Source organism: Rhopalosiphum padi, chromosome 1 (genome assembly GCF_020882245.1).
Source record: "Rhopalosiphum padi isolate XX-2018 chromosome 1, ASM2088224v1, whole genome shotgun sequence".
Taxonomy (NCBI): Eukaryota; Metazoa; Arthropoda; class Insecta; order Hemiptera; family Aphididae; genus Rhopalosiphum; species Rhopalosiphum padi.
This window is the reverse complement of record NC_083597.1, coordinates 7,071,608-7,088,367: the sequence shown is the minus strand read 5'-3', so window position 1 is coordinate 7,088,367 and position 16,760 is coordinate 7,071,608. Positions and strand designations below refer to the sequence as shown.

General features: G+C 26.3%; 1 protein-coding gene across 3 annotated transcripts in view; it reads right to left on the bottom strand.

The window, feature by feature from the left end:
- The window catches only part of LOC132922926 (prolyl endopeptidase FAP-like), a 223,056-nt gene that overhangs the window by 160,840 nt on the left and 45,456 nt on the right, over positions 1 to 16,760 (bottom strand). The window contains exon 1 of one of the 3 annotated variants that reach the window (XM_060986699.1): positions 2,605 to 2,955. The exons of 1 other annotated variant lie outside the window; for it this stretch is intronic. The gene's annotated coding sequence lies outside the window, so the exon portion shown is untranslated. Of the gene's footprint in view, positions 1 to 2,604; positions 2,956 to 16,760 lie in introns of those variants that run through there. One more of the 3 variants, XM_060986691.1, reaches the window with a different exon arrangement.

The following is a 16,760-nucleotide window of genomic DNA, read 5'->3' as shown; positions in this document are numbered from 1 at the left end:
AAAAACTTAAAACTGAACAAAATAATTTAATTAGGAAAATTAAGATAAATAATAAAAATTAGTAAATAAATACATTTTTAACCAAGAAATAGTGGGCATAACTAATTTTATAATGTATTGAATATAGTTAACACGGAATGATTATTTTATTAGAAAACATCTATTATCTCAAAAATACGTTTTTGAAAATATACTTTTTGTATACAAGACATTGAAAATAATCTATTTTTATCATTATCATTTTTAAGTTCTTTATAGCAGTACTTCTCAATCTTTTTTTTTCATAGAGCCCTTCCCCTTAGATTTAATGTGAAAATACGCACCAAAATTAGGTTAAGTATATATTATATATTTCACGGCCCACCAGTCATATAACCCCGGCCCCCTTAGAAGCCTTGGCCCCTAGTTTGAAAAAAACTGTTACATAATATTGAATGATATATATTTTTAGTTTTCTATTCTAAAGCAAAAACTATTTTTGAGAATCTTTTTGAATAACATTTTAATGGTGTAGCTTATTACCCAGTTGTAAGTATTTCAAGTTGAGTTGAGCAGAGTAGTAGACAAACATCTGAGGTACCCTATTACAACTTCATTCCACTGAACTAAATTTAGAATATTAACCTATAATTAATAGAAAGAAAAATTAAATTATTACGATAAAAAATAATATATTTTCAGAAAGATTAAATCATTTTTTTCGGAATTATTAATGTTAAATGTTAAAAAAAAAATCACACAAACCATACTAAGTACCTACCTACATGTAATAAACTTAAAAGAATAATTAATATGAATATAATGTTATAATGTACCTACTAGTTGGTTAACATAAGGGAACCTAAAATTAAATGCAAATCAGTATTTTTATGGTTCACAATGAACATTAAATAAATAGGTCAATAAGATGGATAACGTTATGACCGACGTATTTATTCTATATACCTAGAATAAAATTGTATAGATATTATTGTTATGTAAAATAAAAATCGAAATATAATGTAAAAGATAAATTTTTAGGTACTGTTCAGTTTCTTATTTTTTTAAACTGGATAAAAAAAAATTAATTTAACTAAAATTAGTACTTAAAATGTTTATATTACCAGCACATGATATTTATTATTTTAACGTATTGAAAATATAATAAGTTACTTAAATAAAACAACTGAAATTCGGCATATTATGTGTTCTGTGCCTTTTTTTTTTTTGAGTAATACAAATTGTAATTGAAGAGGACTTCTAGTTTAAAATTAAACGTAGTAAAAAACAGAAATAGTTTAAATATGTTAAATTAAATTAAAAATAATTCGATCTCTGTTATCTTACAAATTGAACGAGAGAAACTTTTTGCGAAGCATTATTAAATTTGGCACCGATAATGGATGATCAAAAACTTTTTAAAGCGTCGGTTAACTGTTTTTAATTAATACGAACTATTTCGATGATCCAAGACATGAAGTTCATCATGCAACCGAATGTGTTCTAATCAAATACTATAATATTTATTTTAAAAATAAATTGTTAAAAGTATTTTATGATGTATTAATTTTTTTAATAACAGTTTCAATTCGCGTGTCTAAATTCCCATTAATCTATTGTGTAGCGTTTAATACCCGACTTTTATCATGTCGTGACTTAATGTTATCTTTCCAGTCTTATGAAAGGCGTTTCTACTTAGTGAACGCAATATAATATAAATAAAAGCTATATAATACAGATTTTTTTATAACATGTTATATATTAAATACCTAGTTTAAATATCTTGATAAACACTGAACTATTTTAGAACAATAAACGTGTAGCTTTTTTTTTTAGAACAAAAAAAATGAAATTAAAATAATTCTTCAACAACGATTTAGCTGCACGTAACATTATTATAAACAATCGCATAAAAATTGAAAATTACTTTATTAAATATTTGATTTAAAATATATTTTTTCTCTTCAAGCACAGACAACATATATATATATACTAAAAATAATAATTATAGGTTTATATTCTGGTTTTTTTTTTTAAATATTAATTTGCTGTCTAAATTTTAAAAAACTACCTACCTAAACTGTTTTCGATACATGATATGTTTATTTTTTTTCAACAGTCAAAATTTAATCGAAACGTTTTTAATTTGACCGTCACACGTCTAAGTATAAAATAAAATAAAACTATAACATTTATACTTCATAATACATATTTTCTATATCGTTTGTTTCTCAATTTAAATTATTAAATTAGTTTTAAAATAATATAACCTTATAATATTACATAATAAATAAAAAGGGAAAAAAATATCTATTTTCATTATATTTCTTTATGTCCCGTTCAATTTAAACAATGTAATACCGACATTTAATATAACTCTTAAACCTCGTCGCACAGAAATCAAACTTGTGCAATTATATCTCTCGTCATAGCCAACAATATATAGCATAACACTATATAAATAACATAATTCAACGCAAAAGTCGCACGCGAGTTACACTGTTACCTCGTAAAAATACAATCACTACTAATCATGTAGCCCTGACATTTTGGGATACATCGAGTCCGTCTTCGAGTGTAACAACGATGACACCGTATTTTAGAATATAATTATTGAGTATTTACCTACCGACAAGAAACGGCAATTCAGACAAGACTGCACGATCAGTCGACACCAGTGCAGACTACGAGCATATCGAAAACAAAAATATAATAACAATAATAATACGACGGGTAAATAATATTGTTATTGACACGAGACAATGTGGAAAACGTATGGGTTGACGACAAAAATGCGTCTGATCCACCGATTTTGGAAGGGGGACGGGTGCGAAAATTGCATCGGATAAAAATATACGCAAACTCGCGGACGACGACAACGAGACTCCGGCGGTGACGTCACGACGACGAATGGTGCGCGCACGTCTGACTGTTGCGAAAAGTCCGTACGAACTGGCTGGCCGGCCCTCTCCGGCGGTCCCGACCACCGACGACAAAGTGTAGGCGCCACACACAAATTCTCAAACTACCAGCGGCGGCGTGATCCGACACGGTCTCAACCACGGTAGGAGAGGGTCCGGGAGTGTTGAGGTCTGATGAAGGGGTGTTTGGTAGATCGGGAAGGGGGGGAGCGAATAGGGGTTTGAAGAGGAGGACCCACCGCCACACGACACGTTTTTAAAATTTATGACACTTTCGTCCATTGTGCGCCCGACCCGACCCCCGACCCGTGCAGCCGAATTTGCCCTCCCTCCCGACTTCTGGGGGCTGTATTAACATGTCCGCGTGCCAGGAGTGCCGCCCCCTGGTTTGCCGAATTCGGAGAGTGGGCTCTGCATTTCTCTGGAATGAAATAACGTTTTTGTCTTTTTTTTTTGCGTGTGTTGTTCATATTTATTTTCAAAAATCTAACGGTGTTTCCCGGACGTCGACCAAAAAAAAAAACTTATATATTATATATATGCCACGGTATGACGACGTCGTGTTTTATGTAGATAATAAACTCTTATCGCGTATAGCTCGTAAATATAGGCTGTACGACCACCAATCGATGAAAAATACGAAATACCAGAAAACAATAATATTATTGTTTTATTCTATACCGACGACAGACGTAGAACACGTGAAGCCCGCGACGGACAGACGATAAAATCTCCTCGGATTGACATAGTTTTCGTGTTTTCCAGGCCCTTCAAGCATTATAAACTACTATTATCTATATGATATTCGATTATTACAAAGCACACAATATATAATTGAAACCAATAATAACCAAACAATTCACCGTACAATGTTACTTGTTTAGTGAAAACGTGATTAAAAAACTATATAGTACTACGAACAATAAAATTCGAATTAATGAAATTGAAAAAAAAAATTCAACGTTTTTCTTAAGTATTAATTAACACTGAAGTATAACAGATACGCAGGGCATACAATAGGAGTAATTTTAGACATAAGGGATATTATTATGTTGATACCATAAAACCACCAGACAACAAAAGACGACATCGTGTTAATTATAAATTACACACTACAATGGACAGAATAACTTCAAATTTACATTGAATTATAGTCGTATAATGTATTATATAGATTTAACTTTAGTAAACATAATTAACACACCATGTTATGGTACACTAATTAACTATTATTATTTATATTTTTTATAGTCTATTACTATATAATTTACACCCAACATATGCGCACATTACATATAATATCAAAATTTACCTGCAGTAAAATGATAATTATGCAGGATTTTCATAAAGTTGTTTTTAAAGATGACAAATAAGAAATTGAAGTGGAATAAGCACAGCGTATGTTTTTTAAAAATTTAAGATTAATACATACCTTTCAATAAATATACATCAACAGTTAATGTTTTTTTTTTTTTTTTTTGTTATTTTATTTACACACATTTAAATATTTTACCTATTCAAAATTCCTGTTTAAATATGTACATGTAGATAAATAGTTATTATCATCATTTAAATTACAATGTATTAAAATTGTATTTGTTACCTATTAAAGTATTAAATTGATAAATAATTGTCATAAGGATTAGTGAAAATATTTTTAATACCGATTTTGATACTTGAAACAATTTTTAAAGCCAAATATAATGTCAACTAATCTTGCACAGTTAATAAAATGAACCACCATGAATTAAATTACAATTTAAATGAGAAGTAATAATAGTTCTAAATGCATGAAAAAGAATAACATTATTTTTCAACAAAGAAAAATCGTCTTTCAGAGTGAAAAATGTTAATGTTTATAACGATTTAAATAATATTATTATTATTATTTACAATAATAATAATAATGATGAATAATTTAATTATTCAATAGTTGATATACGCACACATACAATTTTTTTTTACTACAATTTACAGTTGAAAACATACATTGTATACCAATGTTATTTACTTTTGTTATAAATATGAAAAAAAAGTTATTTAAATTAAAATAAATTTACTACGAGTATACATTTAAAAACCATGTATCTTTAAATCATATTGAAATCTCTCTGTTACAACTAATATGCAAAAGTTATAATCTTATAAATAAACTTCTGATAAATTTACATATCTTAACAAGATCACATAACATAATAATGATGAATGTATATGCGGTATGCACTATACGTCGTACAATCATATTATTTAAATCATAATTATTCTTAATGTCTGGACATTTTAGAAATTAATTTATAACTATTAACTATTTATCAAACTTTCAAAGTTAATTAAATATTATTATAGTATTGTTGTCTAAATATATTACTTAACATTTGTAGAATAACATATCATTAAATATCCAGATAGGTTTATTAACCCTTATTAATAATAATTTGTCACAACATTAAAGTTCTTTGGATAATAGTTCAAATGGAAGGTAGCTATAGAATAGATGCTGATCTTGCTTACCGTAATACCATCAAATTATATAAACAATGAGAACGGTGTTATAGAATTGTTTGTCGTTAACCTACGATTAAGTCAAGAGTAAGTCAATAGGATTACTATTACATTAGAATCTTCGTTAGTAACAGCAATCGTTTCATTAGTTCTTATAATTAGAACAATGAATAATTAATGTCAATAGTAGATATATAATCCCTGCAAGAGTTGAATCAAAATCTATCTTACCCCGGTTAAATATTTGTTGTCCATTATAATATTATATTATTAATATTTCATCTCAAAATAACGGATTTTTATTTTATTCTTAAAATAAGGTTTTTTTTGTTTCAAAAAAAAGTAGTAGAAAAAGTAGCACTAATATTATATTATTAAAATGTAATATAATCTACACACAGGTATATTGAATGTTACCTTTCACCTAAAACTGCTCATCGTTTTTGTCACAAATTCGAACACAAAAAATAACAAATTGTATGTTAATCACAGTCACCAGTAACCAATGACTCGAACTTGACTGAAAATAATCTCTCTTTGTCGCGTGTCTCTCTCTTGAAGCAATGAAAAAAAAAAAACCCCGATGACTTTGATATCACTGAATCAATTCTCCTAGTTCACGGTGGATGTAGACAGTTTAAATAATTCAATTCCTGACATTAATCAAGATCAGCAGTGGGAATTGTGCGTTACACCCCCGAACATAGATACACAATAGTTTGTATTATGAAAAAAATCACCTTCCTCACTTCACGTAGGTTAAGCTAAATACTCACGAAAAGCCACAAAGTCGTATCTTGCAGTTTACGTGTATAGTCATGAACAATACAACGTACATGTGACATATTTATCGATGGCCATTGCCGTGTACGGTATTTACTTACCAGCGCGGAATCAAGGAGATATCCATTAATTTCCTGTGATGAATCTGAATTCTACATCAGCAAAAAGCAATGCAATATGTTGACTTCGTATGTACGGTGCTATACTCTTCGGACAAAGCGTCTTCGCAACTATCTTATTTTCTGATATGAAAAAAAAAATCATTACGACTACGAAACATTTGAACACAATTCTCCCCTGTTTTTCCAATTATCATGATAAAAAAAAATATATATATTATATATTCTATCTCACTCTCTCTCTCTTTCTCTCAATTAAAATGTCATAATATATAATATGTTTCTTTATTTCTTATTAATTTATCGAAAAAATCTAACTTAAAATAACTTATGTACATATACAATTATTATTTATTATATTAATAATATTAATATTTAAATAAAATTATAAATTATCATATGATGCGTTAATAATACATTTATAATAAATAATCATTAAATTAAAATTATTATAATCATAAATACATTTTTTCTAAGATCTTAAGAGCTTAACACTTATAGTAATTTATCTTTTTTGACAAAGAAACCTTTCCCATTTATTATTATTTAACTGTTCGCTGTAATTAATTTACTTAAACAGCCAAACTTTTTTAATTAACTATTTAATTTTAATGTTTTTAACACGCGACTATTAATAATTATATAATAGGTACAAATACTTAAAATACTTATAAAAATAAAATGTACAATGGAAAAAATATAGATATGAAAAATAATTATGTTGAATAGTAATTGCAAGTTAAAATAGCAATAATAATCATCATCATACAATTTCTACGCACAGAGTACAAAAAATAGTTTTTTTTATGACCCAAAAAAACATTTCTCTAAAGAAACAAGTGACTGTGGATATGATTTATATGAGATTTATATGGTTCTATTCGACTGAAACTTTAGACACACATCTTAGCAAATGATAAATGAATTTAAACCAAACCAGTGGTTTATGATCCGTATAAGCGCAAAGTCTGAACAAGACTAGTTAATAAAAATAAATGATAAAAGAAAATACTACGAAAAAAAATAAAACGTTCCGAATGTAAAATAATCATAATCATAAAAATGTATTCATATAAAAATGTTCCCTAGAGTAAACCACAAAAATATAAACGTGTTTTTAATACTCTCTACGGTACATGTCGTTTTTTATCTTTCATACAATGAGTTAAAAATAAAAAAAAAACAAAATTGTATTATGTTTTAATGATTTAATTTAGCATTTTACACTGGACAAAACCTAATATATCTAAAAATGAAAATCCCTTGCGTTGAGAACTTGATAAAATGTTTAATTTTTTTTTTATTTGGCAACCCAACAATATGAAAAACTGTATACATTTAAAAATGATTTAAATTCGTTTTAAAAATGTTTTAAGAAGTACAATAATTACTATTTGTTTGAGAAATACTTTCATTTTGAATCCCATTTGCTTCAAAACAAATGTGAGCGAATACATTATTTAGATTCACCAGTTAACTTCAAACAACTTAAGAACTCTTCTTTCATCCCATAAAATGTCATGTTTTTGAATGTAGACCAAAAAGTTCAACGATGAAGTATTTTTCATTCCTGTTTTTTTTTTTTACTTATTACATTATTTTTGGGAGTCACCCATTACCGCGAAAATGCACAAAATACGCATGGGACAAACCACATACAGATTTTAAAGTACTGAATATCTCATAACCGTACACGAATTTAGCTGTATATTCTTCACGATTATCGTTATTTATAGATAAATAAATATATCTTAATCAAGATTGTGGGACATTATTAAGCTTTATTTGTAAAATATTTTATCCAAAGTATTCAATTTTGTAGTAAGTTTTCATTCTGTTTTCATTCATATTTAAATTATTGCATTATATTTACAAATTATCACTATATAAATGCTATTTTTAATTATATTGATGTAACAAACACATTTTTAATTTGAATTGTGTATTTTGATTTCATGGAATAATTTCATTATATGAAATATTTTAATATTTCAATTAATATTGGTTTCAATAATTTTTAGCGGTATCGTACTATTTTTCATACGCGATAACGGAAAGCACCATTATTTAAAAAAATAAAATGGTATATTAAATAATATTAATATATGAATCGAATAAAGAATATTATAAATTAACATTAAGAGACTCTGTAATATAAACTTTATAGTGTATATAATGTATCTTAAGTTTTTAGAACGAACATAACTATTTAAACTTACTATAATATTTATTATATATAGGTACATAATATTTTATAATTTATATACAGGGTATACAGGATGATTTACGAAAAAGCTCATCCCTGTGTTTTCCTTTTTGAATGAATTTATTCATACTCAGCAGAACGATTGCTGGTTATCGAGGAATGTGGCAGGTTCAGACTGAAACACTATTGATGGTTCTTAGTTGTCTTCGGTCTTAGGTTTTAATACTTTTAAGATAATTTTATGAAAACTGAAGACATTGGGCGTGGTGCACCAAAAATGTATACTGTTTAAGTCAGTTTGAGCGTGGCTTGTGGTTAGTTGACTGTTTTGATGAAAACCACACTAACTGTGTATATTATAGAATATGTCGGTATGCTTCTCACTAGTCATAACGTATTTTACTAATTAGCGTTTACGGTTTTTTTTTTTTTTGTGTAGTTGAGGAGCATAATATATGAGGTGACAATGTTTTTACGCTTCATAATCCTTAGGTATAGGTAATCTTAGGTTATCTTAGTAAAGCACTGGATTTTAAATTATTATCCATTTTGATAGAACTCAATTCTTGGTGTTTGCATATTCATCATTATTACGCTCGAAAAAAAGTCAACCCGACGTTGTTACAGTCACAAGAAGGGAGGCCAGTGGCGAAATGGAGTCTCGTTAAACAGTTACCAGACGATGATGACAATAATGACGATGATGATGATGATGATAATAATAATAATAATAATAATAATGGACGATTCGTTGGATTCAATGCCAGGCTATAGGTGAATGTTTGAAGGCTAATGATTAAAGTCAGCCGTAAGCTGAGGCATGTGGCGGATTCACAATTGCAGCGGCGGTCTGTCTCTTGTCACTCAGAAAATTAAAAGCAGTCATTGTCTCTGGCACGGCACACAACAAGGTGTGAACAAAACAGCTGCAGTGGCAAATCCATTTTCAAACAGCACGGACCAGACAGCTTAATTGGAAATCCTCCTCTCGCTAACGTTCCAAATCATTGTGCACACAAAATATAACGTTATAATTTACCACGCATTTTACTCACGCCTCCTCTAACTATCCACTACAACAAACACATATGCATACTCACACACACGCAAACACCATTCTCTAATTTGTCGGACGAGTCATTTTTTAAATAGACTATTCAAAGAAACCATTAAATATTTTATACTGACTCTCTGTTTATAAGGCTATACATGTTACATTATAAGTTATAAGTTAACAGTTATCAGTATCTAACGTTCACGCGCATCATTTTACTACTAACATCCGTATAATTCTTAAAACGTTAAAATAATTCGTATAACCAGTTATTAAATTATATGTGCGCAAAATTCCATGGTGAATATCGAATGTTACAATAGTTGACATTTGTTTTTCAATATTCATTTTACCTATTTTTTTTAGTAATTCGGTAATTTGATATGAACTTAAAACGATCGTGAAAAATATGATTAATTCGGTTATCATTAATATGCAATTTTAAACAAACTGAACTATTATAATATAATTATTGTTTATTATTAAGTTTTTAAATCATATTTAAATATTAATGTAATTAAAATGTGGAATTTTAGATGCAAGGTAATCTAAAAATAACAAATAAAACGCGTAATGAGGTCATTTTTCAATGAAATAAGAATTTTTATAACCAACCGCAATCTTAATAATATTTTTTTTAGTTAAAACCATATATGTACCATTATAAAAAGATATTTTCTTTAGATATTTTACTTTTTGTAAAAACACACATGTGCCTATACTATTTGTTTATTTTTTTTATTTCATATGAATAATGATGGTTTCTTACTAACAACGAGTATCTCAATGTCATTCAAATTCTGAAGTTTGACTTGAATACTATATGTGGCATAGCTATAAGGTGGATGAAACATCATCATTTCAAGCTTAAAGTGTATGTACTGTATAATACTATATAAGTGGTCCACCAATCAACTATGGCATCGTTCAGCAGTTAATGTATTGCACTTAATAGTCACCTGCAGTATAATATTATAGTAAATGCTATGTAAGATAAAATACGTTCTGTTGTGTTGTAAATTAAAATTTAAAAGTGTTTAATGAATATTTTTGAATATTTTGAAATTTTTTAAATTATAATGCATAATACATGACGTTCATGTTTCGTCTATATTTTAGTAGATTGTTTCCAAACAAGTATCTTGTAGGTAATTAAAATAAATTATTTATAAATACTAATAATCATATATAGTTAAAATTGTAGTTACAATAAATAGTTGTATTCAATAGTTTTTTTGTAGCCTGTAGGTTTGGTAATTTGGTATTATACCTACACAATAAAATGCTTATAAAAATAGATTATTGAATATCGTAAATTATGTTTAAAAATGTACCATATTGATTTATGAAAATAATAAAACAGATAGAATAACCATATACCTCATTTAAATGAGAAATTTTCATTAAATTGGTATATGATTCTTTTTTATGCAATTTAAACCAACTACCTACAAATAACCATAATTAATGATTAAAAAAATTATTCAGTATTGTAAAAATTAAGTATCAGAATTATACTAATATAATAAACAAAAAAGCTATGTTTTTCAGAAATAATAATTAATAAAATTAATTAATTAATTAATATTCAAATAGTTAATACTTAATTGATGAATATATTAATAAATAGAAGCTTGAGTTCATTTGTAAATGTCTATTTGAATTAAATCATTTTAAAACGATTATGCGTAAAGTGTGATTCTTATTAAGTGTTTAATATTTAAATTTAAGCAAAAAGGTTAAAAATATATAGGTACTATTTTAATTTAACGGTGGGCAATATAATGGATTAAGGATATCAATTTGCATATTTTTATATTTTATTAAACTACAAAAAAATATAGTAAAATACAGGAATAATTGAAGGGCCTCCAGGCCGGTTTTTTTAATTTGAGAACAATGATAATTTATTACATTTAAAAAACTAGTGTGGATGACTAGTGGACGTTAAACTAAAATTGGTAGTTTTCATAAAAACAGATTCTTGATTAAATTTCTTCAATGGTTTCCATTGAATTTTATCAATTTTATCCATTTTTAAAAAAAAAATTAAATATTTGAAACAGGTTCAATTTTAATTTATCAAACCATTAATAAAAAAAACTTTTTGAGTATATTTTCTAACCTTTAAGCATTTCATAGAAATATAAAATTAATAAAAATACATAGTTGTAAAATCACGAACAAATAACAAATCACTCGGCTCAGAATTTAAAAAAAAGCTGAGAATATTAAATACTTATGTCATCTATAAAATATAAAGTGTTAACCTGGCATAAATACTGACAATAACAAATCAATTGGAGTCCACCTACATCTGAATATTGTCTTAACCCATAGGTATACAGTTGCCAAACTCTAATTACAACTTATTTTTTTTATTTAAAAAAACTCACATTAGAATATTCAAAGGTTTTAGATGTTTAAATATGGCAGATCGACAAAAACGTTTATGTGACGTTGACTTAAAAATAAAATGACACGCTCAATTTTTAGATATAAACTTGATCTAAATATAACTCAAGTACAACATATAGCTTTAAACACGTGTATACATTATAAGGTATTAACAACATTATGTTTAATTTAATCATAATTTCCATTTAGTTACCTACAAAATATACACGACTAACAACTATTTATTATTTAAATTAACAATAAACTGTATTTTAAAATGCAAACTAACGTTATATCATAATTTTTAATACAATACTAGCTGTTCTAGAACTATGAACTCCTCTCGAATATTCTCAACAATACACTATTTTACGGTCGTACAGCAGTATTAATATAATATGACCTTAACAATTACATTAATAACACAAAGTTTTAGGCAGACATTATAAACTTTTCACTTAGAAAACCAAGCTGTTCAAAGTTATAAGGTTGTTGACACTTATTTATTCACTTGTTTATATATTATACCTTAGAACTGTCTAATGTCAACTAAAACATACATAATATTATTGTCCTTAACATTCAAAAAAGCTTATAATAATGATAATAATGTTACTAATGAATGCTTGTGACTCGAGTAAGAACATTTTCTCACAGAATTAATCATTTACAATACCTAGAACACATTTTTCAGTAATACAAATACAAAATTAACAAACTTTTTGTTGAAAATATATTTCAGAATACACTTTTCATTTCAATTTATATTTATATCGATGTTAGTGTTTTGTAATAAAAAATAAAGAGATATAAATATTTAATATGAGTTTAATATTATTACTCACCAAAGGTTTGACATCTTTATGATATTTTTAAAACCCAATGATTCATTAATTATATCTTTAATTCAGCTTAATAACATGGATATTCAGTATACCTATTTAAATTTTAACTGTTACAGTTTCTTTGGAATTTTCTTAATATTATTTGAAAATTGCATTAACGTAATTCAGTTTTCGTGCAATACTACCGTTAGACACGTATAAACAATAAATATATAATAATATGATATTGAACTCAAAATACAAAACAAAAACAAAATATACAACATAATATACGTATAAAATAAAATTATGTTTAATAAAATGTTTAATATTTGATTTTCTAAAAATATTACATTTTACATAAATAAATAAATAAGAGTTACTTGTAATATTTACTTAAGTTTGTATTGAAACATAACTATTATATTTTTACGAATAAGCAATTATTTGTTAAATCATAAGACAATATTGTTATGAGTGAATTATTTCTTCCTTCCATATCTACTGTTTATTATATTTTTGATCAACTATAATTATTTGACAGTCGTAATATATCCACGTATACCTAATACCTATATATATATTCATCTCTACATCGAAATTAAGCCACTTTTTGATGAATTCTCAATAGGTAATAGTTATAAGATGTATTAACATTCAATGTTTATATTTTAATGTTGAACATATATTATAGTATATCAGTAAAAAAAATTAAATCACAAATATTACATTTATATTATATTTTATAAATTTATTAATTCTTAATACAGCTTCAAGTGAAATATATATAAAAAATTCAAAATTACTTAAATTTATATTGTAACTATTAAGAATAATATAATTTATTTTTAGCTTAAACAATAATTATCATTTAAAATATAAAAACTTATTAACTGATACCTCGTAGTAGTTATATACAGTCACGTACTTGAAACAAAAATGATAATCTATATAGATTTAAGGTTGTAAAAAAGTACATCATTAAAACACAAATAAAATACAATAATTCTTACTAAATTATGGCAATGCAACGATACATTTATAAGTTTTCTCATCAATACTATAAAAACATGTAAGAATTTTATTAGGTATATAAAAGTTATTGCAGCCTTTATTGCATCATCTTAGTTATTGCATTGAATTTAAAATTTAAAAATATCATTTTACTTTATACAATGCAAATTTTGCATCATCAGTTCATAAAAATGAAGTCTTAGAAAAATTTCAAGAAAATATTCCGATGTTATAAAGAATGACTTAAAATAAATAACTTAAATAGTTTTTATTGGGTTAGTACATATTTATTTTATGTTTAGATAATGAGTTACAGTTATACCTATAATGTACGAACAACTCAATGGAATAAAGTGAAAAATATGTTTTGTATTTTTTGAAAAAATATGATATGAAAAAATATCTTTAAACCTAACTTAATATGCAATACATACTTTCATATTTATAAAAATATAAATAACTAATACAATTAACACAATGTATTTATACAAAAAATAAATATATAATATAAAATAATCAAAGTGTATGACTACTTGGAAATGTTGGTAAACCAAATAATCGAGTAGATATTATTTAAATAATATTTCATACCATTGAAATCCAAATGGCTTGAGTCGTAATGTAAAATTATTCTACTATTACTTATTTTTTAATTATGCTTACAATATATTTAATATCAATTTTTCTAATTTACAGACTATCTATAATAATTTTAAAGCAATGTAAATATTTCTTTAGATAATTACAAAAACGTGAATTAAACAAATTTAAATTAAATATTTTATTTTGTATAAATACCTTTACTCAAAAATATTAATAATCGCTAATAGGCACAGTTATATGATTTTTACCATTCAAAATAAATAGATAAGTTAAATATCTACAGAATTGTGAAGATTTAATTATTTTGTAACCTATATGAGTAGTTGAATTTAAAACATCTAGCCATTTTAAGGTGTTAATATTCGTTATTCGTCCTTAATAATATATATATCCGTGTGTTAATTTAAATTTTAGATGATAATGCAATACAATTTAAATTTAAAATAGATCACGTGCATGAATTTACACATCCTTTGTTCTCGTACATCATCCAAAGATAACTACATCTCCTGAGACATATAAACTTACTATGGATTCAAATAGTAACCTTTCTAATACAATTCCGAATTTTAGATAATCTGCGTACCTCTATAATAAAATGAACAAGTATAATAACACTTTCAATCATTCCGTGCACGTCGTGATATTATCACAAAAATAAAGATTATATATTGTATCGATCGACATACACTTAACATCCACGTGATATCGTATCAGTAATTTTAATACGCATAGTATTATCATTATGAAATTGTATGGGAAAAATTCCGACAATTGTGTAGTGAAATTGCCTATTCAATTCGCCGTGTTACAATAACTTATTAATATCGTAAGTACGGATAAAAAAAAACTACATATAAACGGTGTTATACGATTATGGTACTAATAAAATCGGCTAAAATCGTATACCGAGCATGCACGTATTTCGGTTATAGTAGAATTAATCATTTTATTCTCGACGATAATATTATGCGATGAACACTATCGGAGAAACGGTAAAACAAAAAAAATAATATATCTAAACCCCTTCAATTCATCACTTCGCCGTAAAGCTCTTATTCGTAAACCAAACCTATACTACGCTCGGCGCATTGAAACTGGAAGTAGTATATTAATTGCGCAGTCGACTTTCACACACTTTATTTCCGGGTATGTTTGGCCACGATGTTTACGCGAGCGATAGAAAATATATGACTCTGTTTACTATAGTTATTATTGATGTAAACGTCATTTTATCATAGTTTCTATGTACCACGTAGCATGAGTGTATTTGTTGTACAATATTTACTATGCAATCGTTACAATAGTACAGGACTGCGCGTTGTTCAGCATATTTTTAATTGTTGTTGTAACTCACGATTTCTCTACAAGACAAATTGTGTATGCATTGCGCACGTGTTAATAAGAAACTCTCGATTCTGCAACTCTTAACCTTAACATACTGTGCGTGTTAAATAGCACTTTAAATACGTTATATAAAATTAACATCTATCATATTTGTTGCAGAAATAAAAATGTTTAAATATCACATAAAAAAATATCCAACGAACCAAATTATAAAAATAATTCTGATTAATCCGTGTTCTTTGGTGTGTCATCAATTTAACGATAATCATATTATGTTCACTGCACATGTATTACACAATGTACATATTAATATCGCTGTATAAGTTACTATACAGACGTGTGTATTTCACTCAAGAGTTGAACCAGATAATCCATCATGGCAGTTGATGGAAACTCACATGTCTGGTGAACCTTACTAAGTTAGAAAGATCGACATCGATACAAAACTAATATCATAAACCATGTTCGGCTTCATTAAATTCACAAAATATTTCTATACTTAATTATTTCTTGACTGCGTTTAAAAATAATGAACATAAAGAAAATGTGTGATGTAATAGTAATTTTTTTAAATCAGTGTTTTATTGATTTTTAAGAAATCTTATAGAAGTACTTTTACAGCTTAAGAAAAATATATATTGTATTTGTTTTAAACAAAAATATAATACTAGGTAGTACAACGCATTTAGGTAAGCTATAAATGCACACAAATACGTATAATAATTAGGTATGTTATAATCAATACAAATAAATTATATATTTTTTTTCTGCATAAATACATTTTTACAATCAAGCATTCTTTTTATATAATGATTTTATTTATTTGTTTAAACTGTGTTTACATTAATAATATGATTAAAATATGGAAATATTTTAATATCAGTATGATATAATAGACTATAATTAATTCCGACCATAAATGAAAAGAGAACATTATAGATTAGTTTGATAATATAAATCACAAGTTAATTCAGAAACTCTGTCAATATAATATTATGGAGATAACTGGTA